The sequence below is a fragment of the Arachis hypogaea genome, chromosome 1 (genome assembly GCF_003086295.3).
Source record: "Arachis hypogaea cultivar Tifrunner chromosome 1, arahy.Tifrunner.gnm2.J5K5, whole genome shotgun sequence".
Taxonomy (NCBI): domain Eukaryota; kingdom Viridiplantae; phylum Streptophyta; class Magnoliopsida; order Fabales; family Fabaceae; genus Arachis; species Arachis hypogaea.
In genome coordinates this window covers 88,690,922-88,714,231 of record NC_092036.1, presented here as the reverse complement: position 1 = coordinate 88,714,231, position 23,310 = coordinate 88,690,922, and the positions used below count along the sequence as shown (strand labels likewise).

Here is a 23,310-nt window from a genome sequence, read left to right as displayed (position 1 = left end):
TTTTAAATGAGTGCTACGTTCGCGCCATGAGCGCTCCTCACGCGTGCAGGTCCTTTGCGCGTGCGCGTGGATAGTAAATTATCATTTCTATGCTCTAGCATCATGTATGCGTTTGCGTCAACCACCATTATTGTCACATCGACGCGTACACATGCATTTTCCAATCGCAGGCGCTCATTCGAGGAAAGCGTAGCATTCTTTGCTAATGAGCGCTGATCCTCCACCCACGCGTACGGGTCATGTAGCGTAGGCGTAGATTTGCAGAATGTCATTCTGCGCGTGCGCATTCTATACGCTTACGCATCGCTAGAGAGCGTAGCGTTCTTCAATTAAGCGCAGCATTCATCTGTAATGCTCATTTCTCTGCTTTTCTTTTTCATCTTTTCATCTGTCATCAATCAAACATGCAATCAAAGTCTCACCAAAATCATAAGATTTTGCATAATTCATAATAATCTCCTAATTCTTGCATAAATCTCATGATTTTTTATCAAATTAATAATGTTTGATTGAATCGAGATAAATATGAAATTTCACTCTAATTACTTACTTATTTTGCAAGAAAGTGCATAAAATCTAATGAAAACAAAAAAGAATGCTAGTAAAAACTAGCCTAAAATGATTTGTCATCAGTGATGAGCAATGTGATTCTAAGGGAGGTTAATGAAGATCTTGCAACAACTAGCTACAACTTGAAGGAGGAGGATGAAGACAGTATTAAATAATTTACATAAATTATACCTAGTAGCTAGTGGTATATTGTTTTGGTTTAGTAATGCTGACTCAACATAGCATTAGTAGTGTTAGTTAGTTAGACTAAGTTATGAGTTAATTAAATAGTGATATAAATAGTTGGTTACCATTATATAACTGTACAATTTTTTATTCTCTATTCTACATTTTAATTAGAAAGACCACTTTCTCCCAATATATCTCCAAACTTGTCTGAGCATTTTCTTCTTGTTCTCTTCTTCTTTATCCTCAATTAAGACCACGGTCACAATTTCTTCAATAACCACCAAAGTTGGTATGTTTTGTGTTAATTAGTAGTATGCTAGTACATGATTCAATCGATAAGGTGAAGATCTTACAAGTTACAACATAAAGTATTTGTATACTATTTATTATCGAATTGTTGAAAATGGAGAAAAGAAAATGTAAAAATATATATTAAAATAGAAAAAATACTATTTTTATATTAAAATCAATTATTAAAATTAACTACTATATATTTATATATAAATATATGTGTTGTTTAATTCATTTTTAATATATATTATATTTTAATATATATTTTATACTAGTAATTTTAACATACGCCTAGCATAGTTAAAACAGAAGAGGGTTAAATCCAAGAACGATTCTTGAGTGGTTCAACAACAGCTTTGATCTAAAGGTAGTAAGTAGTTGTTGAGACTGTAGATTCCTTTCTCCCTCCCAATTCCACTCATCTTATAGCCTCCAAAGTGAATGGCAGCATCGAATACATCAAAACAGTTGATCCAAACCGTTCCAACTCTGAGTGCACTCATAAATGTGTTTGCTGTGGGTATGTTCTTTGTGAACACTCCTGCTGCTAGTCCATATCGTGTTGCATTTGCTCTCTTTATTACTTCTTCAATGTCCTTACTCATGTTTTTTTTATCACATCAACCACATACACTTTCATGATTCCACAACTTGTTCTTTATTTATTTACAACCATATTATATACTTACAAAGAATCAGCCACCAATCAACTACCATATAAAAATATATATTTCGAAAATATCTTATTACAAATAGATTTTTTGACAAATTTCTTATTTTTACCGACGAACAAAATTTGTTGATAATTTTAATAAAAAAAATCTGTTTTTAAAATCTGTTTGTAATTGATTTTTTCCTAGTGTTTATAAAAAATTTTGATTAGCAAGTGAATAGAGATAGATATTTAATATTTATGAAATATTTTATTAAGAAAATATTTTATTATTCTAACGATAGATTATTTTATAAAAAAACATTGTGTGAAATATATATAAAAAAAATATGATAACTTATGTAATAGTTAATTTTTTATAATTATAAAATATTTTTTTTATTTACATATTGCACTTACTTGAATTTTAAGATGGACCGAACTGGTCCAAATATTTTGTCTTTTGCTATCAGCATATCATCCTAATGATTAGCATATGAGAAAATATGGGGAGTCAATAGTGTACAATATGTACAATAATGATAAAATTGAAATAAACATCAAATGATAATTAATTTAATTAATTTCAAAAGTCAGATTTTTAAAAAATAAAAAAACATCATATAAAAGGAATTTGTTCTCACTATTTAGTACCCAATCTCTCTCCCTCAAACCCTAATCCCTCTCCCCTAAACCTCTAACGATGTGCCGCCCTACCCTACTCCTAACAACCCGACGTGCTGTTTCTTCGCGCCGTCACCATGCCGTTGCGGCACCAACCAGATTTCCATCACCTCTGTCCTCATTGCAGATCGCCAGAACCTCCACCATTGACACAGGAGCCCACGGGAAGCATAGCAACATGCCATCACATCGCCGCGCCATCGTTTGATGACCACTCGCCCTTCCTCCGTGATGGAATCAACCGCAGCAATTGCTGATCACGAACGCTCGCGCCCTCTCAGTCGCAATTCGAGGAACTGCCACCACTCCGTCCCCTTTTCACTTGTGATTCTCAGTTCACCGTCGCAGTCCCTTCTCCTCGCAGTTTGCAGATTGCTATGCTACTGCAGCCCTCCTCCCCTCGCAATGGCATCCTCGTCGATCACTACTGCATTCCAAAAGGTCGTCATTTCTCCCTCTTTTTTTTTCAGAATTTTATAAAATTTTATGAAGCACTAAATTGGATGTTCATTCTCTATTTTTTAGGCAGATTTCAAAAAGAAAAGGCCAGTTAGCAGGTAATAATGAATTGTTTCCTTAAAAGAGCCTAGATGTTGTCTATTCTTATTCAAAGCGTTGCTGCTGTTTTACAAAAAGTTATTACAGATATGTGAAGGGAATTGGATTCCTTTTGGCAACTATTCAGGTAGAATTTCTAATTGATAGAAATCTTTTTTAATGTATTGTTTAATGTATGTTATTGCCTTTCAAGCACTATGATGCTGATTGTGCTTTACAATCATTATTATATATAACATTTTTGGTAGCTATTCATAGTTGCGATTTTGATGGACTAAATCATAACAGTGTGAGCGTTTATATTAATGTGATTAATTTATTATTGTTGTTGCTATTTGTAATTTAATTATGTGGCATTGGCATTCATTTATTGCTAAAGCAAGTTTTTTAGATATATTTTTGGGGTGCTTGAAAGAGGCCTCTTTGTGATATGATGATGAGTTGAATAATATAGATTGTTGTAAAACCCGGTTAATTAACGGCTAATTAACCCATAAATGAGAATTTATTCTAGAAAGTCCAAAATGTGATTTTTATGGCTAAATGTGATAGAGGAGACTGAGACAAGAATTTCGGTACCAATTTTATAGAAATCGGACCAAGATTGGACCGAACGGGCCAAACCGGGCCAACCGGACCCAAAGTGGGCCCTTGGCCCAACATAACTAAACCAAAACCCTAGTTTTCAGCATTCTCTCTCCTCACTAAACACACTCACATGCTGAAAATGGAGGCCATGGAGGGAAGAACACTCTCTCAAGTTCTTTCTCTCACTTGATCTTCAAACCACCATAACTTTTGATCTAGAACTCCGATTGCCGCTCCGTTTGCGGCCACGCATTCACCGCGGAGAGCTCTAAAAAACCCATATAATTAATCTTGAGGTAAGCCACATTTTGCTCTTCGAAATTCCAGCCTTTTTTTCGAGTTTTATGAGCAAAAATGTTGAGATTTTGGGCTCTTTGATGTTATAGGACCCAACTCTCTTGAAGGAGAAGGTTAATCTTGTCTCCTTGGACCTTGGGTGTGGCAAGATTCTCAACCCTAGTATAATTTGTTAATTCTATGATATTTGGGTATTGAGATGTTGCGTATGGGTATGATGATTGTGGCTTAGGTTGTGTATATGTGAATATTAGAGTTTGATTGGTGATTTTGAAAAGCTTGAAAAAGAAATTTGGTGGTGAAAAATCTATTCTTGGAGGTATTGAGGCCTTGAGAGCTTGTGGATAAGTGGTTTGGAAGTGCTCCAGTTGAGCTTGGGAAATTGGCTAAGGTATGGTTTCGGTTTCCCGTATCTAATATGTAATGTGGTAGGAAATACTTAGGCTAGAGGCCCTAAGATAGGCATTGAATTGTTGATGTTGTTGAATTGTTGATATATGATGTGGTCATATATGTGATGATGATTATTGATGCCTTGGTGGTATGATGTATGAGAAATATGCATGTTGTGATTTATGCTTGATGATTGGTTATGGTTGAATTGTGGGTTGAACCATGTTGATGGTGAGTATGATATTGATTGTGTACAATGATGATTTATTGGAATTGGTGTTGTTGAGAATTGGCATGAGGAAGAGTATATGATATGTCAATATGTTTGAGTTTGAGCCACTTGGGTAAAGTGGGTTAAAATGATGAGATAGTGATTTTGTAAATTGTGGTAATGTGTCAATGTGTGAGTTGAGGAGGCTTGATGTTGAATTTGATGTATTTTGATTGATTTCAAAGAAAAGGGATGAAAATGGCATGTTTTGATTGATTTTGAAAAGAGTTGGAAATGGCTTGTTTTGAAAATGGCACTTTGTGATTTTTATGAAAAACATGGTTTTTGGGCATACTTTGGTGGGACATAACTTGGACTACGAATCTCTGTTTTGTGCCAAATCTATTTAGAAATGAAATTGGATTCGGGATGTCCATGCCGTTCGAAGAACGGGTGAAAAATAATTTAAAATGAGAAAGTTATGTCCATTGGAAGATTGGGGTTTAAATTGGTGAATTCTGCAGCTTTTAACTTAGAAAATTTTTAGCAGAATGACCCCTTGCGCGTGGGCGCACTTGGCGCGTACACGTCGTTCTTCCAGAAAGCGCCATCCACGCGTGCGCGGGCGCGCCGATGGTGCTGCACCCAATGCCCAGCCATTTTCCATAGAGTTGTGCCAGAACTGTGCCAGCTTTGTGCTTGGGCACGAGAGTATCCACGCGTACGCGTGGTTGACGCGTGACTAGTTTTCAATCCACGCGTTAGCGTGCATGACGCTTACGCGTCGATGAGTTTTTGAGGCCATCCACGCTTGCGCGTGGAGTGCGCGTACGCGTGGCCCTGATTTCATCCCAAAGTTGATTTTTGAGTTTTAAAAGCTAAATCTCATACTTCTAAGCCTCCGATCTCACCACTTATATCTTAAATCATTATGATATGTCTAGCTATGAGAAGAAAGGCTAGTGAATGTGGTAACTTGCGAGTGAAGCAAGGAGAAAATGAATGATCAAAGATGATCAAAGATGATTATGTGATATGCGGAGGATGGTGGTGGAAGTGCTTGTTATGCCATAGGCCGAAAGGCTGTAATTGTTGATAAAACGACTGGTTATGGATTTAACCGTGAGCCGGGTGGCTGGTTATGGATTTAACCGTGAGCTGGAATGGCTGTGTATGATATGAATATTGGCTGGTTCTGGACTGAACCATGAGCCGGATGGCTGATATGGATGTTGATCCATGGATGAGAATTCATGCATGTTTATGCTAAATTATAGATAATTGTGATTTGCACTTCCACTATCTGAGATACGAGTTTCCCTGGGTAGTAGCAGTGGCTAGCCACCACGTGCTCCAGGTTGTGACTTGATACTCTATTGACCCTATGTCGTAAGTGTGGTCGGGCACTGTAAAAGACTCGGATGAGCTCACCCCCGTAAATATTCACCAGTGAGGGTGATGGATATAGATCATGATTATGATCAAGTTTATAACGAGTATAACTCGAGTTGGGGATGCGTGACAGAGGGACAGTCCAATGGTTAGCTACCAGGACTTGTCGGGTTGGCTCTATAACCGACAGATGATATCATCAGCCACTAGGGATAGGCATTCATCATATGCATACTATATGAATTGTTTGAGATTGCCTATTTGACTGCATATTACTTGCTAATTGTCTAAATGCCTTAATTGTTCCTATTTGTATATTTCTTGTCTGATATAACTGTGTTTGCTACATTATACTCATGCTGGTGGTTGGGAGGTTTGAAGGAATTGGACAAGGAAGTATTAGTTAGACTGAAGAATCTTTAGTCAGATGCCCTTTTATGGTTTAGCTTATTTATAAGCTTTGAATTATCTGGAGGAAGTTCTAGGATTGCCTTTGGCTTTCTTCCATTATTATGTATTATATATGTGGAAGCTGTTACCATGCTGGAGACCTCTGGTTCTCACCCATGCGTATTTTGTGGTTTTCAGATGCAGGACGTGAGGTTTCCCGCTGAGGCATGCTGGAGACTTCTATAATTGCGAAGATCCTTTGTTCTCGGGGCTATGTTTTGGTTTATATGTTTTGCTTAGATACTTTTATCTCCATTAAATAATACAACTGTGATGACTCCTCTTATGGGAGATTTTGGAGATTAGGTTTTATGTATTTGTGTCCCTTTGGGTTTTCTTTGGGGTTTTCCTTATTTTAATCATATGTATATATCACTATGCTCGGACCGGTTATCTTCGCAGCCGGATCTTGAGTCTTGATATTCCTGTTTTTGATACTCCTTTGTATATATATAATCACGCGTTGGTTATCCTTGTTCGTTACGTTATCGATCGGAGTGTTGCGCTTTAGAGTTGCGATTTTTGTTTACCCCTTTTTCTACAAAGGCTCCTAGTTATAATCAGTCATTCATACTACTATACGTACTAATTTTTATTTTAGAGGTCGAAATACCTTGCCATCTCTGAATTATGACTTAAGCATAAGACTCTGTATGGTAGGGTGTTCCATTATGGTATCAGAGCAGTTCGTTCCTGTAGAGCCTGAGGGATGGACTGACTATGCTTATGTGCATTCTCTGTATGTGTGTTATGTGCTATTAGTATATCTGCTTGATATAATTGGCATAAACGTTCATGAGCATGCATTTGGGACTTTGAAGCACTAGACTTCCGATATTGAGACTGATCAACTTAATATCGATTGTTTGGTGTGTATAGGAACCAGATGGCGCCTCGTGGACGCGGTAGAGGTAGTGTGAGAGGTCATACGAATGCTCGTGCGTCGGAGAATAACACTAATGACTCGGTGAACTTTATGACTGCGTTGGAGAACATGGCTGCTGCTATGCAAGCCACTGCTGAGGCTCTTGGTCAACAGATGAACAACCATGGTAATGATGGAGGTGGAGTTCAGGGCCCGATGACACTGGCAAACTTTTTGAAGGTTAATCCACCTAAGTTCAAGGGAACTACTAGTCCGACTGAGGCTGATACATGGTTTCAGGCTATAGAGCGAGCACTGTAAGCACAAGTGGTACCTAAAGGGCAGCGTGTCGAGTTTGCTACCTATATGCTCACAGGTGAAGCGTCGCATTGGTGGCAAGGTATCCGACGTCTTCTGCAGCAGGGTGATGACTATATCACCTGGAATGTTTTCCAAGAAGAGTTCTATAAGAAGTACTTTCCGACTTCTGCTAGGACAGCTAAGGAACTTGAGTTACTGCAGCTGAAGCAGGGTACTATGTCCATATCAGAGTATACTGACAAGTTTGAGGAGCTGTTCAGGTTCTCTCGTATGTGCCAAGGGACTCCGGTGGAATATGAGGAATGGAAGTGTGTTAAGTATGAAGGAGGACTCCGGAGTGATATCTTCAGTTCAGTGGGACCAATGGAGATCAGGACTTTCTCTGAATTAGTGAACAAGTATAGGGTTGCTGAAGAGTGTGTGAAAAGGGCAACTACTGAGAAAGGGAGTCACAAAGGATCATTCCTACAGAACCGAGGGAAGAGCTTTGCACCTAGAGGCTCGTCTTTCAAGAGGGGAAGCTCTTTCAGGAGGCCCAACAACAACAACTATTTCCAAGGGAAGAAGTTTGGGAAGCAACCTCAGAATGATCAAGCTTGTACTAGGTGTGGAAGTCACCATTCGGGAGCACCATGCAAGGCCGGATGGGGTTTGTGCTACAATTGTGGAAAAGCGGGGCATAAAGTCGCAAGCTGCCCGGAGAAGCAGAAACAAGGTGCTGGAAAGGCACAACAGACTGGTCGGGTGTTCACCACTTCAGCTGTAGTAGCTGAGGGATCTGAGACACTCATTAGAGGTAACTGTGAAATGGATGGTCAAACTTTAAATGCTTTATTTGATTCGGGAGCATCGCATTCATTCATTGCATTTGAGAAAGCCCATGAGTTAGGATTGAAGATCGTAACCTTAGGTTATGATCTAAGAGTGCATAATGCTACCCATGAAGCCACGGTAACTAGGCTAGGATGCCCAGAAGTTTCCTTTAGGTTCAAGCAGCGTGATTTTGTTCATAATTTAGTCTGCTTACCGATGATCGGTCTTGATCCTATCTTGGAATTGGACTGGTTATCTAAGAACCATGTTCTGCTAGATTGTTCTACAAAGTCGGTGTACTTTATGCCGGAAGATACTGAAGGGCCGGTCGTGGTGAATAATTATTACTTGAATTCGATGATGGTGAACTGTTCTGGAATCGAATGTCAGGGTATCATGTTGTTAACCGCGGGCGTTTCAGGTGATGATCAAAGGTTGGAACAAATTCCGGTTGTGTGTGAGTTTCTGGAAGTGTTTCCCGATGATATTGATGAGTTTCCACCTAACCGAGAGGTTGAGTTTGCTATTGAATTGGTGCCCGGGGCGGGACCAATCTCAAGTGCTCCTTATAGGATGTCACCGTTAGAGATGAACGAGCTAAAGTCTCAGTTAGAGGATTTATTGGGAAAGAATTTTATACGACAAAGTGTCTCTCCGTGGGGTGCGCTAGTGTTACTGGTGAAGAAGAAAGATGTGAGTATGCGGCTCTGTGTGGATTACAGGCAGCTGAACAAGGTCACAATAAAGGATAAGTACCCATTGCCGAGAATTGATAATCTCATGGATCAGTTACAAGGAGCTGGAGTTTTCACCAAGATCGATTTGCGATCCGGTTATCACCAGATAAGGGTGAAGGGTGAGGATATCCCTAAGACCGCTTTCAGGACTCGTTATGGTCATTACGAGTACACTGTAATGTCCTTTGGGTTGACGAACGCTCCTGCGGTATTCATGGATTACATGAACAGAATTTTCAGTCCGTTTCTGGATAAATTTGTTGTTGTCTTCATTGACGACATACTAATTTACTCCAAGACTGAAGAAGAGCATGCGGAACACCTGAGGACCATGTTGCAGATTCTAAAGGAGAAGAAACTTTATGTAAAACTGTCTAGGTGTGAGTTTTGGAAGAGTGAGGTGAAGTTTTTGGGCCACGTGGTGAGTAAGAAGGGAATAGCCGTGGATCCAACTAAGGTGGAGGCTGTGATGGATTGGAAGCAACCAACCACCGTAGCAGAGATAAGGAGTTTTCTGGGTTTAGCTGGCTATTACCAAAGGTTTATCAAGGGCTTTTCACAGATAGCTTTGCCAATGACAAAGTTAACCCGCAAAGACACTCCGTTTGTTTGGACTCCTGAGTGCGAGGAGAGCTTTCAGACATTGAAGAAAAAGTTGACCACTGCACCTGTGCTAGTGTTACCCGAGCCAAATGAGCCATTTGAGGTGTATTGTGCTGCCTCAATTAAGGGTCTAGGGTGCGTGCTGATGCAGCATCATAATGTGGTGGCGTATGCCTCACGACAGTTTAGACCGCATGAAGTGAATTATCCTACACACGATTTGGAACTCGCTGTAGTTGTGTTTGCCTTGAAGGTGTGGAGGCATTATCTCTATGGGGTTAAATTCCAAGTCTTCTCCGGTCACAAGAGTTTGAAATATCTCTTTGATCAGAAAGAGCTTAATATGAGGCAGAGAAGGTGGATGGAATTGTTGAAGGACTACGACTTTGAGTTGCATTACCATCCGGGAAAGGCGAACGTAGTGGCGGATACGTCAAGTCGAAAGTCATTATATGCGGCTTGGATGATGCTTCAAGAGGAGACATTGCTCAAGGGATTCGAGAGTCTAAAAATTGGTGCTCGAGAAGTATCCGGAACTTTGTGTTTGAGCCTATTAGAGATCTCAAGTGATTTTAAGTCCGAACTCCTAAAGGCTCATCAAAATGATGAAGCGTTATGGAAGGTGTTACCGGCTATTGAGCAAGGAAAACAATGGAGAGTGTCGGAAGAAAAAGATGGGTTATGGAGATTCAAGGGTAGGATCATTGTGTCGGATGTTGGCACTTTGAGGCAAGATATTTTAATGGAGGCACACAAAAGCGGATTCTCCATTCACCCGGGAAGTACTAAGATGTACCATGATTTAAAGGCAATGTTCTGGTGGCCGGGTATGAAGAATGATGTGGCGGAATATGTTTCAAAGTGCTTAACTTGTCAAAAGGTAAATATTGAACATCAAAGACCTTCCAGGATGTTGCAACCTTTAGAGATTCCACAATGGAAGTGGGAAAGTATTGCAATGGACTTTCTGTCGGGATTGCCAAGGACTAGGGCTGGTTTTGATGCTATTTGGGTGATTGTGGACTGACTGACGAAGTCAGCTCACTTTTTGCCCATTCGGATGACTTACACCCTTGAGGAGCTAGCACGATTATACATAAAGGAGATTGTGAGACTTCATGGTGTACCTGCTACTATAATCTCTGATAGAGATCCTCGTTTCACTTCAAGGTTTTGGGGTGCATTTCAGAAAGCTTTTGGAACCCGATTAAGCTTGAGCACGGCTTACCATCCTCAAACAGATGGTCAATCCGAGAGGACAATCCAAACACTGGAGGATATGTTGAGAGCTTGTGTTTTGGACCAACCGGCGAGTTGGGATCGGTATATGCCATTGGTGGAGTTTGCATACAATAATAGTTATCATGCGAGCATCGGAATGGCACCGTATGAGGCCTTGTATGGGAGGAAATGTCAATCTCCGCTATGTTGGTATGAAGCTGGAGAGAAAAGCTTGTTGGGGCCGGAAATGATAGCTGAGACTACTGAACAAGTTAAGAAAATCTGTGATAGGATGCTTACGGCGCAGAGTCGTCAAAAGAATTATGCCGATCAGAGGCGGAAGCCCTTAGAATTTGAGGAAGGAGACCATGTTTTCCTTAAGGTTACTCCGACCACGGGAGTAGGTAGGGCGATTAAGGCAAAGAAGTTGAATCCTCGATACATTGGTCCATTTCAGATCCTGGAGAGGATTGGGCCGGTGGCGTATCGGATGGCTTTACCACCTCATCTTTCGAATCTGCACGACATGTTTCACGTGTCGCAGCTTCGGAAGTACACTCCTTATGCTAGCCATGTGATAGAACCTGAATCGGTTCAGTTAAGGGAAGATTTGACGCTTCCAGTGGCTCCGGTCAGAATTGATGATACTAGTATCAAACGGTTACATGGAAAAGAGGTTTCATTAGTCAAAGTGGCATGGAGTCGAGGCGGTGTTGAGGAACACACTTGGGAACTTGAGTCGGAGATGCGAACGGATTATCCGCATTTATTCTCAAGTAATTGCATTTGAATTTTGTGGGCAAAATTCTCAATTAGGTGGGTAGAATGTAAAACCCGGTTAATTAACGGCTAATTAACCCATAAATGAGAATTTATTCTAGAAAGCCCAAAATGTGATTTTTATGGCTAAATGTGATAGAGGAGACTGAGACAAGAATTTCGGTACCAATTTTATAGAAATCGGACCAAGATTGGACCGAACGGGCCAAACCGTGCCAACCGGACCCAAAGTAGGCCCTTGGCCCAACATAACTAAACCAAAACCCTAGTTTTCAGCATTCTCTCTCCTCACTAAACACACTCACATGCTGAAAATGGAGGCCATGGAGGGAAGAACACTCTCTCAAGTTCTTTCTCTCACTTGATCTTCAAACCACCATAACGTTTGATCTAGAGCTCCGATTGCCGCTCCATTTGCGGCCACGCGTTCACCGCGAAAAGCTCTACAAAACACATACAATTAATCTTGAGGTAAGCCACGTTTTTCTCTTCGAAATTCCAGCCTTGTTTTCGAGTTTTATGAGCAAAAATGTTGAGATTTTGGGCTCTTTGATGTTATAGGACCCAACTCTCTTGAAGGAGAAGGTTAATCTTGTCTCCTTGGACCTTGGGTGTGGTAAGATTCTCAACCCTAGTATAATTTGTTGATTCTATGATGTTTGGGTATTGAGATCTTATGTATGTGTATGATGATTGTGGCTTAGGTTGTATATATGTGAATATTAGAGCTTGATTGGTGATTTTGAAAAGCTTAAAAAAGGGATTTGGTGGTGAAAAATTTGTTCTTTGAGGTATTGAGGCCTTGAGAGCTTGTGGATAAGTGGTTTGGAAGTGCTCCAGTTGAGCTTGGGAAATCGGCTAAGGTATGGTTTCGGTTTCCCGTATCTAATATGTAATGTGGTAGGAAATACTTAGGCTAGAGGCCCTAGGATAGGCATTGAATTGTTGATATATGATGTGGTCATATATGTGATGATGATTATTGATGCCTTGGTGGTATGATGTATGAGAATTATGCATGTTGTGATTTATGCTTGATGATTGGTTATGGTTGATTGTGGGTTGAACCATGTTGATGGTGAGTATGATATTGATTGTGTACAATGATGATTTATTGGAATTGGTGTTGTTGAGAATTGGCATGAGGAAGAGTATATGATATGTCAATATGTTTGAGTTTGAGCCACTTGGGTGAAGTGGGTTAAAATGATGAGATAGTGATTTGTAAATTGTGGTAATGTGTTAATGTGTAAGTTGAGGAGGCTTGATGTTGAATTTGATGTATTTTGATTGATTTCAAAGAAAAGGGATGAAAATGGCATGTTTTGATTGATTTTGAAAAGAGTTGGAAATGGCTTGTTTTGAAAATGGCACTTTGTGGTTTTTATGAAAAACATAGTTTTTGGGCATACTTTCGTGGGGCATAACTTGGACTACGGATCTCTGTTTTGTGCCAAATCTATTTAGAAATGAAATTGGATCCGGGATGTCCATGCCGTTCGAAGAACGGGTGAAAAACAATTTAAAATGAGAAAGTTATGTCCGTTGGAAGATTGGGGTTTAAATTGGTGAATTCTGCAGCTTTTAACTTAGAAAATTTTTAGCAGAATGACCCCTTGCGCGTGGGCGCACTTGGCGCGTACGCGTCGCTCTTCCAGAAAGCACCATCCACGCGTGCGCGTGATGTGTGCGGGCGCGCCGATGGTGCTGCACCCAATGCCCAGCCATTTTCCAGAGCGTTGTGCCAGAACTGTGCCAGCTTTGTGCTTGGGCACGAGAGTATCCACGCGTGCGCGTCGTTTGACTAGTTTTCAATCCACGCGTTAGCGTGCATAACGCTTATGCGTCGATGAGTTTTTGAGACCATCCACGCGTGCGCGTGGAGTGCGCGTACGCGTGGCCCTGTTTTCATCCCAAAGTTGATTTTTGAGTTTTAAAAGCCAAATCTCATACTTCTAAGCCTCCGATCTCACCACTTATATCTTAAATCATTATGATATGTCTAGCTATGAGAAGAAAGACTAGTGAATGTGGTAACTTGCGAGTGAAGCAAGGGGAAAATGAATGATCAAATAGGATCAAAGATGATGATGTGAGATGCGGAGGATGGTGGTGGAAGTGCTTGTTATGCCATAGGCCGAAAGGCTGTAATTGTTGATAAAACGGCTAGTTATGGATTTAACCGTGAGCCGGGTGGCTGGTTATGGATTTAACCGTGAGCCGGAATGGCTGTGTATGATATAAATATTGGCTGGTTCTGGACTGAACCGTGAGCCGGATGGCTGATATGGATGTTGATCCATGGATGAGAATTCATGCATGTTTATTCTGAATTATTGATAATTGTGATTTGCACTTCCACTATCTGAGATATGAGTTTCCCTGGGTAGTAGCAGTGGCTAGCCACCACGTGCTCCAGGTTGAGGCTTGATACTCTGTTGACCCTATGTCGTAAGTGTGGCCGGGCACTGTGAAAGACCCGGATGATATCATCAGCCAACGGTTAGCTACCAGGACTTGTCGGGTTGGCTCTATAACCGACAGATGATATCATCAGCCACTAGGGACAGGCATTCATCATATGTATACTATATGAATTGTTTGAGATTGCCTATTTGACTGCATATTACTTGCTAATTGTCTAAATGCCTTAATTGTTCCTATTTGTATATTTCTTGTCTGATATAACTGTGTTTGCTACATTATACTTCTGCTGGTGGTTGGGAGGTTTAAAGGAATTGGACAGGGAAGTATTAGTTAGACTGAAGAATCTTTAGTCAGATGCCCTTTTATGGTTTAGCTTGTTTATAAGCTTTGAATTATCTGGAGGAAGTTCTAGGATTGCCTTTGGCTTTCCTCCATTATTATGTATTATATATGTGGAAGCTGTTACCATGCTGGGGACCTCTGGTTCTCACCCATGCGGATTTTGTGGTTTTCAGATGCAGGACGTGAGGTTTCCCGCTGAGGCATGCTGGAGACTTCTATAATTGCGAAGATCATTTGTTCTCGGGGCTATGTTTTGGTTTATATGTTTTGCTTAGATACTTTTATCTCCATTAAATAATACAACTGTGATGACTCCTCTTATGGGAGATTTTGGAGATTAGGTTTTATGTATTTGTGTCCCTTTGGGTTTTCTTTGGGGTTTTCCTTATTTTTATCATATGTATATATCACTATGCTCGGACCGGTTATCTTCGTAGCCGGATCTTGAGTCTTGATATTCCTGTTTTTGATACTCCTTTGTATATATATAATCACGCGTTTGTTATCCTTGTTCGTTACGTTATCGATCCGAGTGTTGCGCTTTAGAGTTGCGATTTTTGTTTACCCCTTTTTCTACAAAGGCTCCTAGTTATAATCAGTCATTCATACTACTATACGTACTAATTTTTATTTTAGAGGTTTAAATACCTTGCCATCTCTGAATTATGACTTAAGCATAAGACTCTGTATGGTAGGGTGTTACAATTGTTCACTGAGCGAATGAGATAGATAGATATGCATCACGTTCGTCAGGAGTTGTCTGGTAGAATAATATGGTTAGTAACTGATAGTAACAGCCCCCTAGCTAAACCAATTGGGACTATTTATAGTTAATGCTTAATATTTTTGTTTAAGTTGCATTTCGTAGCAAACCTAAATAATAGATAAAAGAAGATTGTGTTATTAAGTAGTCAACAGATAATACAAAACTTTGTCTGGATAAATATAATATTAGATGTGTGGTTGAATTTCCATTCATTCTCTAACAGTTCGGAAGTGATATTGGACATTTTTTATACTACAGATATGGAGATCAGGCTGTTAAGGCGACAAAAGAAGGCTTTGGTGCTGTTGGTCATGCTTTGAGTGCTGCTTGGACCACTATTAAGATTAGGAAGGCTCTTAACTCTAAGAGTGCGCTTAAAACTACCTCCCTGGACAAAACTGGTGTTAAAGCTACAGCTGAGGAATTTAAGGTCAAAAGTTCCAAGTAATTATGCGAAGGTTAGTTCAATTTAATTTTATGTAAAGCTTATATCAGCTTTCCATTACCTACTTTTTTCTCCAAGAGAACATGAGAAGTTGAGAACATAAACATATCAGTTGTTGTTTTTAGTGTATTCATGTACATGTGCAAAGTGTGTACCACTAGTTGTCAATCACAGTCAATTCCCAGCAACGGCGCCAAAAACTTGGTGTAGAATTTATAACCGACAAACTAACCGGCAAGTGCGCCGGGTCGTACCAAGAAGTACCTCAAGTGAATGAGGGTCGATCCCACGAGGATTGATGGACTAAGCAACAATGGTTAATTGATTTACTTAGTTAGGCAAACAGAAAATGTTGTTTAGAGAGTTCAAAAGCATTAACAGTAAATTCAGAATATTAAAAAGTAAGCAGTAAACAAGTAGTGAATAATATATGGAGAAACAGTTAAGGCGTCAGAGATATCTATCTTCCGGATTGACTTTTCTTACTAACTATTTTAATCATGCAAGATTTAATTTATGGCAAATTATATGTGACTAAACCCTAATTCCTTAGACCTTTTTAGTCTCCTCTAAAATTCATCAACCGCCAATTCCTTCGTCACTTAATTCCAATTAGAGGGTGAAGTTCAATTCTAGTTTATATGCCACAAAAATCCTAATTACCCAAATATAAGAGGATTATATGTCACGTATCCCGCTAAGTCCAGATAATTAGAAATTTAGAAGAATATGTTTTCAAGCTGTTGTCAAATAAAGAACTTTTCCAAGTTATACAATAACTTAATTAGAACCAAGGTCATACTTCCGTTCCACCCATATTCATAAAATAAAGAACGAAAATAATTCTCGAATTATAAAATCAGTACATAAATTAAAATAGAAAAGTAATAGTATCAATCCATACAATGTACAGAGCTCCTAACCTTAACAGTGGAGGTTTAGTTGCTCATGGTTCAGAAAGAAAACTAGGATTCAAGTAAAAACAGTAAATTATGGAATGAGGTCGAAGAGAAGAGAAGAGCTCGAAGGGCTGATTCTTTTCTCTTTTATATCTAATCCTAATAAATGTAAAATATATTTCCTAAAATAAATAATATCTTTTCCTAATTATAAAAGAAAAAAGTTTAAATTAAAATTTATTCATTGCTTCTCGTAGCCTTGTGTGGACGAATTGGGGACTACTTGGGCGTTGAAGGTTGGCGCGAACTTGAAGAACTTCAAGTTCGGGGTGGAGGAGGTAGCGTTGCTTTCTCTTGCTTTCCTTGAGTTGATGCCAACTTGAGAAAACTCAAGTTCGGCGTGGAGATGGCAGTGCAATTTCTCTTTGGAGGCTTTGAGCTGGCACCGAACTTGAAGAACTTCAAGTTTGGCGTGAAGTGGTTGATGAGCGGATAATTTATACGCTTTTTGGCATTATTTTTAGGTAGTTTTTAGTAAGTTTAAGCTACTTTTAGGGATGTTTTCATTAGTTTTTATGTTAAATTCACATTTTTGGACTTTACTATGAGTTTGTATGTTTTTCTGTAATTTCAGGTAATTTCTGGCTGAAATTGAGGGACTTGAGCAAAACTCTGAAAAAAGCTGACAAAATGACTGCTGATGCTGTTGGAATCTGACCTCCTTGCACTCGAAATGGAATTTCTGGAGCTACAAAACTCTAAATGGCGCGCTCTCAACGGTGTTGGAAAGTAGACATCCAGAGCTTTTCAGAAATATATAATAGTCCATACTTTATTCGGAAATTGATGACGTAACTTGGCGTTGAACCCCAAGTACATGCTGCTGTCTGGAGTTAAACGCCAGAAACACGTCATGATCCGGAGTTGAACGCCCAAAACACGTTATAACTTGGCGTTCAACTCCAAGAAAAGCCTCAGCTCGTGGATAGATCAAGCTCAGCCCAAACATACACCAAGTGGGCCCCAGAAGTGGAATTATGCATCAATTATTTACTCATGTAAACCCTAGTAGCTAGTTTAGTATAAATAAGACTTTTTACTAGTGTATTAGTCGTCTTTTGACCATTCAGTCTTTGACCATTCGGTCTTTTGACCATTCGGTCTTCTAATCACGTTTTGGGGGCTGGCCATTCAGCCATGCCTGAACCTTTCACTTATGTATTTTCAACAGTGGAGTTTCTGCACACCATAGATTAAGGGTGTGGAGCTCTGCTGTACCTCAAGTTTCAATACAATTACTATTACTTTCTATTCAACTCTCTTTTATTCTTATTCCAAGATATATGTTGCACAACACTTTGATGAATGTGATGATCCGTGACACTCATCATCATTCTCACCTATGAACATGCGTGACTGACAACCACTTCCGTTCTACTCTAGGCCGGGCGCATATCTCTTAGATTCCCCAACAGAATCTTCGTGGTATAAGCTAGATAGATGGCGGCATTCATGGGGATCCGGAAAGTCTAACCTTGTCTGTGGTATTCCGAGTAGGATCCCGGGAATCCGGAAAGTCTAACCTTGTCCGTGGTATTCCGAGTAGGATTCCGGTATTGAATGACTGTGACGAGCTTTAAACTCCTAAAGGCTGGGCGTGATGACAAACGCAAAAGAATCAAGGGACTCTACTCCAACCTGATTGAGAACCGACAGATGATTAGCCGTGCTGTGACAGAGCATTTGGACCATTTTCACTGAGAGGATGGGATGTAGCCATTGTCAAGGGTGATGCCTCCAGACGATTAGCCGTGCAGTGACAGCGCATAGGACCATTTTCCCGAGAGGATTAAAAGTAGCCATGGATGACGGTGATGCCCTACATACAGCTTGCCATGGAAAGGAGTAAGAAGAATTGGATGAAAGCAATAAAAAAGTAGAGATTCGAAAGGATTCTAGCATCTTCACATGCCTATCTAAAATTTCCACTATTGATCTACATAATTATTTCTATCCCTTTTTTATTTTATTTATCTTTTAATTATCTAATCCAATTACATTTGACCCTATGAATCCACTTAACTGAAATTTACAAGGTGACCATAGCTTGCTTCATACCAACAATCTCTGTGGGATCGACCCTTACTCACGTAAGGTATTACTTGGATGACCCAGTACACTTGCTGGTTAAGTTGAACGGAGTTGTGAGCTTCTCTAACAGTGCCTGGAACTCTTTTATCACAATTTCGTCCACCAAGTTTTTGGCGCCGTTGCTGGGGATTGTTTGAGTATGGACAACTGATGGTTCATCTTGTTGTTCAGATTAGGTAATTTTCTTTTTATTTTCTTTTCAAAAAAGATTTTCAAAATTTTTCTTTTATTTTCGTTTTTCTAAAAGAATATTTTCGAAAAAATAAAATAAAAATACAAAAAAATTAGAAAATCATAAAAATCAAAAATATTTTGCGTTTCTTGTTTGAGTCTTGAGTCAAATTTTAAGTTTAGTGTCAATTGCATGCCTTAAAAATTTTTCTTGCATTTTTCGAAAAAATTCATGCATTCATGGTGTTCTTCATGATCTTCAAGTTGTTCTTGACAAGTCTTCTTGTTTGATCTTGATGTTTTCGTGTTTTGTGTTGTTTGTTGTTTTTCATATGCATTTTTTGTTTGTTAGAGTCCATGCATTAAAGATTTCTAAGTTTGGTGTCTTGCATGTTTTCTTTGCATCAAAAAATTTTTCAAAAATGTGTTCTTGGTGTTCATCATGATCTTCAAAGTGTTCTTGGTGTTCATCTTGACATTCATAGTGTTCTTGCATGCATTATGTGTTTGATCCAAAATTTTCATATTTTGGGTCATTTTTATGTTTTTCTCTCTCATCTTTAAAATTTCAAAAATAAAAAAAAATATCTTTTCCTTATTTCCCTCCAAATTTTCGAAATTCTGGGTTGACTTGGTCAAAAATTTTTAAAATTAGTTGTTTCTTACAAGTCAAGTCAAATTTTCATTTTTAAAAATCTTATCTTTTCAAAATCTTTTTCAAAAATCATATCTTTTCCATTTTTTTTCTTTTTTTCGAAAATTTCAAAAATCTTTTTCAAATTATTTTCAAAATCTTTTTCTTATCTTTTACATCATATTTTCAAAATTACACTAACAATTAATGTGATTGATTCAAAAATTTGAAGTTTGTTACTTTCTTGTTAAGAAAGGTTCAATCTTTAAGTTCTAGAATCTTATCTTGAAGTTTCTTGTTAGTGATGTAAGTAATTTTAAATTTAAAAATTAAATCTTTTTATCTTTTATTTTATCTTTTTCAAAAACTTTATCTTTTTCAAAATTTGATTTCAAAATATCTTATCTAACCTCTTATCTTCTTATCTTTTCAAATTTGATTTTAATATCTTTTTCAACTAACTCTTTGACTTTTTGTTTGTTTCTTATCTTTTTCAAAACCACCTAACTACTCTTCCCTCTCTAATTTTCGAAAATATCTCATCTCTTTTTCAAAAAATTATTTTTATTTTAAATTTTAATTTTGATCTTATCTTATTCCTAATTTTCGAAAATTACTAACCCCTTTTTCAAAATTATTTTCGAAATTCTCTCTCTCTTTTCTTATTCTATTTAATTATTTATTTACTAACACTTCTCTTCATCTCTTATCACCTCCCCTATCCTTACTCTTTATACAGACTATTCACTCTTCTTCATTCTTCTCCCCTTTCTTTTTCTACTAACATAAAGGAATCTCTATACTGTGACATAGAGGATTCCTCTTTCTTTTCTTGTTTTCTTCTCTTTCATATGAGCAGGAACAAGGATAAAGGCACTCTTGCTGAAATTGATCCAGAACCTGAAAGGACTCTGAAGAGAAAATTAAGAGAAGCTAAGTTACTACAATCTAAAGGTAACCTTTCAGAAACATTAAAACAAGAGAAGGATATGGCAGCCGAAAATAATAATAATGCAAGGAGAATGCTTGGTGACTTCACAAAGCCAACATCCAAATTTGATGGAAGAAGCATCTCCATTCCTGCCATTGGAGCCAATAACTTTGAGCTGAAACCTCAGCTAGTTGCCTTAATGCAACAAAACTGCAAGTTTTATGGACTTCCATCTGAAGATCCTTACCAGTTTTTAACTGAGTTCTTGCAGATCTGTGAGACTGTAAAGACGAATGGAGTTGATCCTGAAGTCTACAGACTCATGCTTTTCCCTTTTGCTGTAAGAGACAAAGCTAGAATATGGTTGGATTCACAACCTAAGGATAGCCTGGACTCCTAGGATAAGCTGGTCACAGCCTTCTTGGATAAATTTTTTCCTCCTCAAAAGTTGAGCAAGTTGAGAGTGGATGTTCAAACCTTCAAATAAAAAGATGGTGAATCCCTCTATGAAGCTTGGGAAAGATACAAGCAGCTGACCAAAAGATGTCCATCTGACATGTTTTCAGAATGGACCATATTAGATATATTCTATTATGGTCTATCTGAATTTTCGAAAATGTCATTGGACCATTCTGCAGGTGGATCTATTCACCTAAAGAAAACGCCTGAAGAGGCTCAAGAACTCATTGATATGGTTGCAAACAACCAATTCATGTACACTTCTGAGAGGAATTCCGTGAATAATGGGATACCTCAGAAGAAAGGAGTTCTTAAAATTGATGCTCTGAATGCCATATTGGCTCAGAACAAAGTGTTGACTCAACAGGTCAACATGATCTCTCAAAGTCTGAATGGATGGGAACATGCATCCAACAGTACTAAAGAGGCAGCTTCTGAAGAAGCTTATGATCCTGAGAACCCTGCCATGGCAGAGGTTAATTACATGGGTGAACCTTATGGAAACACCTATAACTCGTCATGGAGAAATCATCCAAATTTCTCATGGAAGGATCAACAAAAGCCTCAACAAGGCTTTAATAATGGTGGACGCAATAGGCTGAGCAATAGCAAGCCTTTTCCATCATCTTCTCAGCAACAGATAGAAAATTCTGAACAAAACACTTCTAATTTAGCCAATCTAGTCTCTGATCTGTCAAAGGCCACTTTCAGTTTCATGAGTGAAACAAGATCCCCCATCAGAAATCTGGAGGCACAAGTGGGCCAGCTGAGTAAGAAAGTCAGTGAAACTCCTCCCAGAATTCTCCCAAGCAATACAGAAGAGAATCCAAAAGGAGAGTGCAAGGTCATTGATGTAATCAATATGGCCGAATACACAAGGGAGGAGGAGGACGAAAATCCTAGTGAGGAAGACCTCCTGGGACGTCCTTCAAGCAAGAAGAAGTTTCCTATTAAGGATCCAAAGGAATCTGAGGCTCATACAGAGACCATAGAGATTCCATTAAATCTCCTTCTGCCATTCATGAGCTCTGAAGACTATTCTTCCTCTGAAGAGGATGAAGATGTGACTGGAGAGCAAGTTGCTCAATATTTAGGAGCTATCATGAAGCTGAATGCCAAGTTGTTTGGTAATGAGACTTGGGAAAGTGAACCTCCCTTGCTCATTAATGGACTAGATACCTGGATTCAGCAAACTCTACCTCAAAAGAAATAAGATCCTGGCAAGTTCTTAATACCTTGTACCATAGGCACCATGACTTTTGAAAAAGCTCTATGTGATCTGGGGTCAGGGATAAATCTTATGCCACTCTCTGTAATGGAAAAGCTGGGGATCATTGAGGTACAACCTGCCTTGTTCTCATTACAATTGGCAGACAAGTCATTGAGACAAGCTTATGGAATAGTAGAGGACGTGTTAGTAAAGGTTGAAGGCCTTTACATCCCTACTGATTTCAAAATCTTAGACACTAGGAAGGAAGAGGATGAATGCATCATCCTTGGAAAACTTTTCCTAGCTACAGCAGGAGCTGTGATAGATGTCAACAGAGGTGAATGGGGACTACCTTGTGTTTAAGGCACATGGCCATCCCTTTGTGACAAAAGAGAGTAAGCATGAAGAGCTTCTCTCAGTTCAGAGTCAAGAAGAGCCCCCACAGTCAAACTCTAAGTTTGGTGTTGTGAGGCCACAACCAAACTCTAAGTTTGGTGTAAAGATCCCATATCCAAACTCTAAGTTTGGTGTTGGGACTATAATACATTGACCTGATCACCTTTGTGGCTCCATGAGAGCCACTGTCAAGCTATTGACATTAAAGAAGCGCCTGTTGGGAGGCAACCCAATTTTATTTATCTAATTTTTATTTTATTTTATTTTATTTTATTTTGTGTTTTATTAGGTACATGATCATGAGGAGTCACGAAAAAAATATATAAAAATTAAAAACAGAATCAAAAACAGCAGAAGAAAAATCACACCCTGGAGGAAAGGCAGACTGGCGTTCAATGCCAGTAAGGAGCATCTGGCCGGCATTCAACGCCAGAACAGAGCATGAAACTGGCGCTGAACGCCAGAAACAAGCAACATTTTGGTGCTGAACGCCAGGAATGTGCCTAGAGGAAAAGCTGGCGCTGAACGCCAGTAACAAGCATGAAACTTGCGTTTAACGCCAGAAACATGTTACATGTGGGCGTTGAACGCCCAGAATGTGCACCACTCGGTGTTTAAACGCCAGAATGGTGTGCAAAGGCATTTTACATGCCTATTTGGTGCAGGGATGGAATTCCTTGACACCTCAGGATCTGTGGACCCCACAGGATCACCTCAGGATCTGTGGACCCCAAAGGATCCCCACCTACTATATTCCCACCTTACCTCCTAATCCTATTTTACTCTTCCCCATGTCACACTTCCCAAAAACCCTTCACCAATCACCTCAATCTCTCTTCCCCATACACCCCACCTACCTTTAAAATTCAAATATAGCCGAATACA

The 23,310-nt window shown here is 39.1% G+C and overlaps 1 pseudogene; it reads right to left on the bottom strand.

Moving 5' to 3' along the window:
* Positions 1-1,345: 1,345 nt before the first annotated feature.
* LOC112744386 (aldehyde dehydrogenase family 2 member B4, mitochondrial-like) overlaps positions 1,346-23,310 on the bottom strand; it is a 60,593-nt pseudogene continuing 38,628 nt past the window's right edge.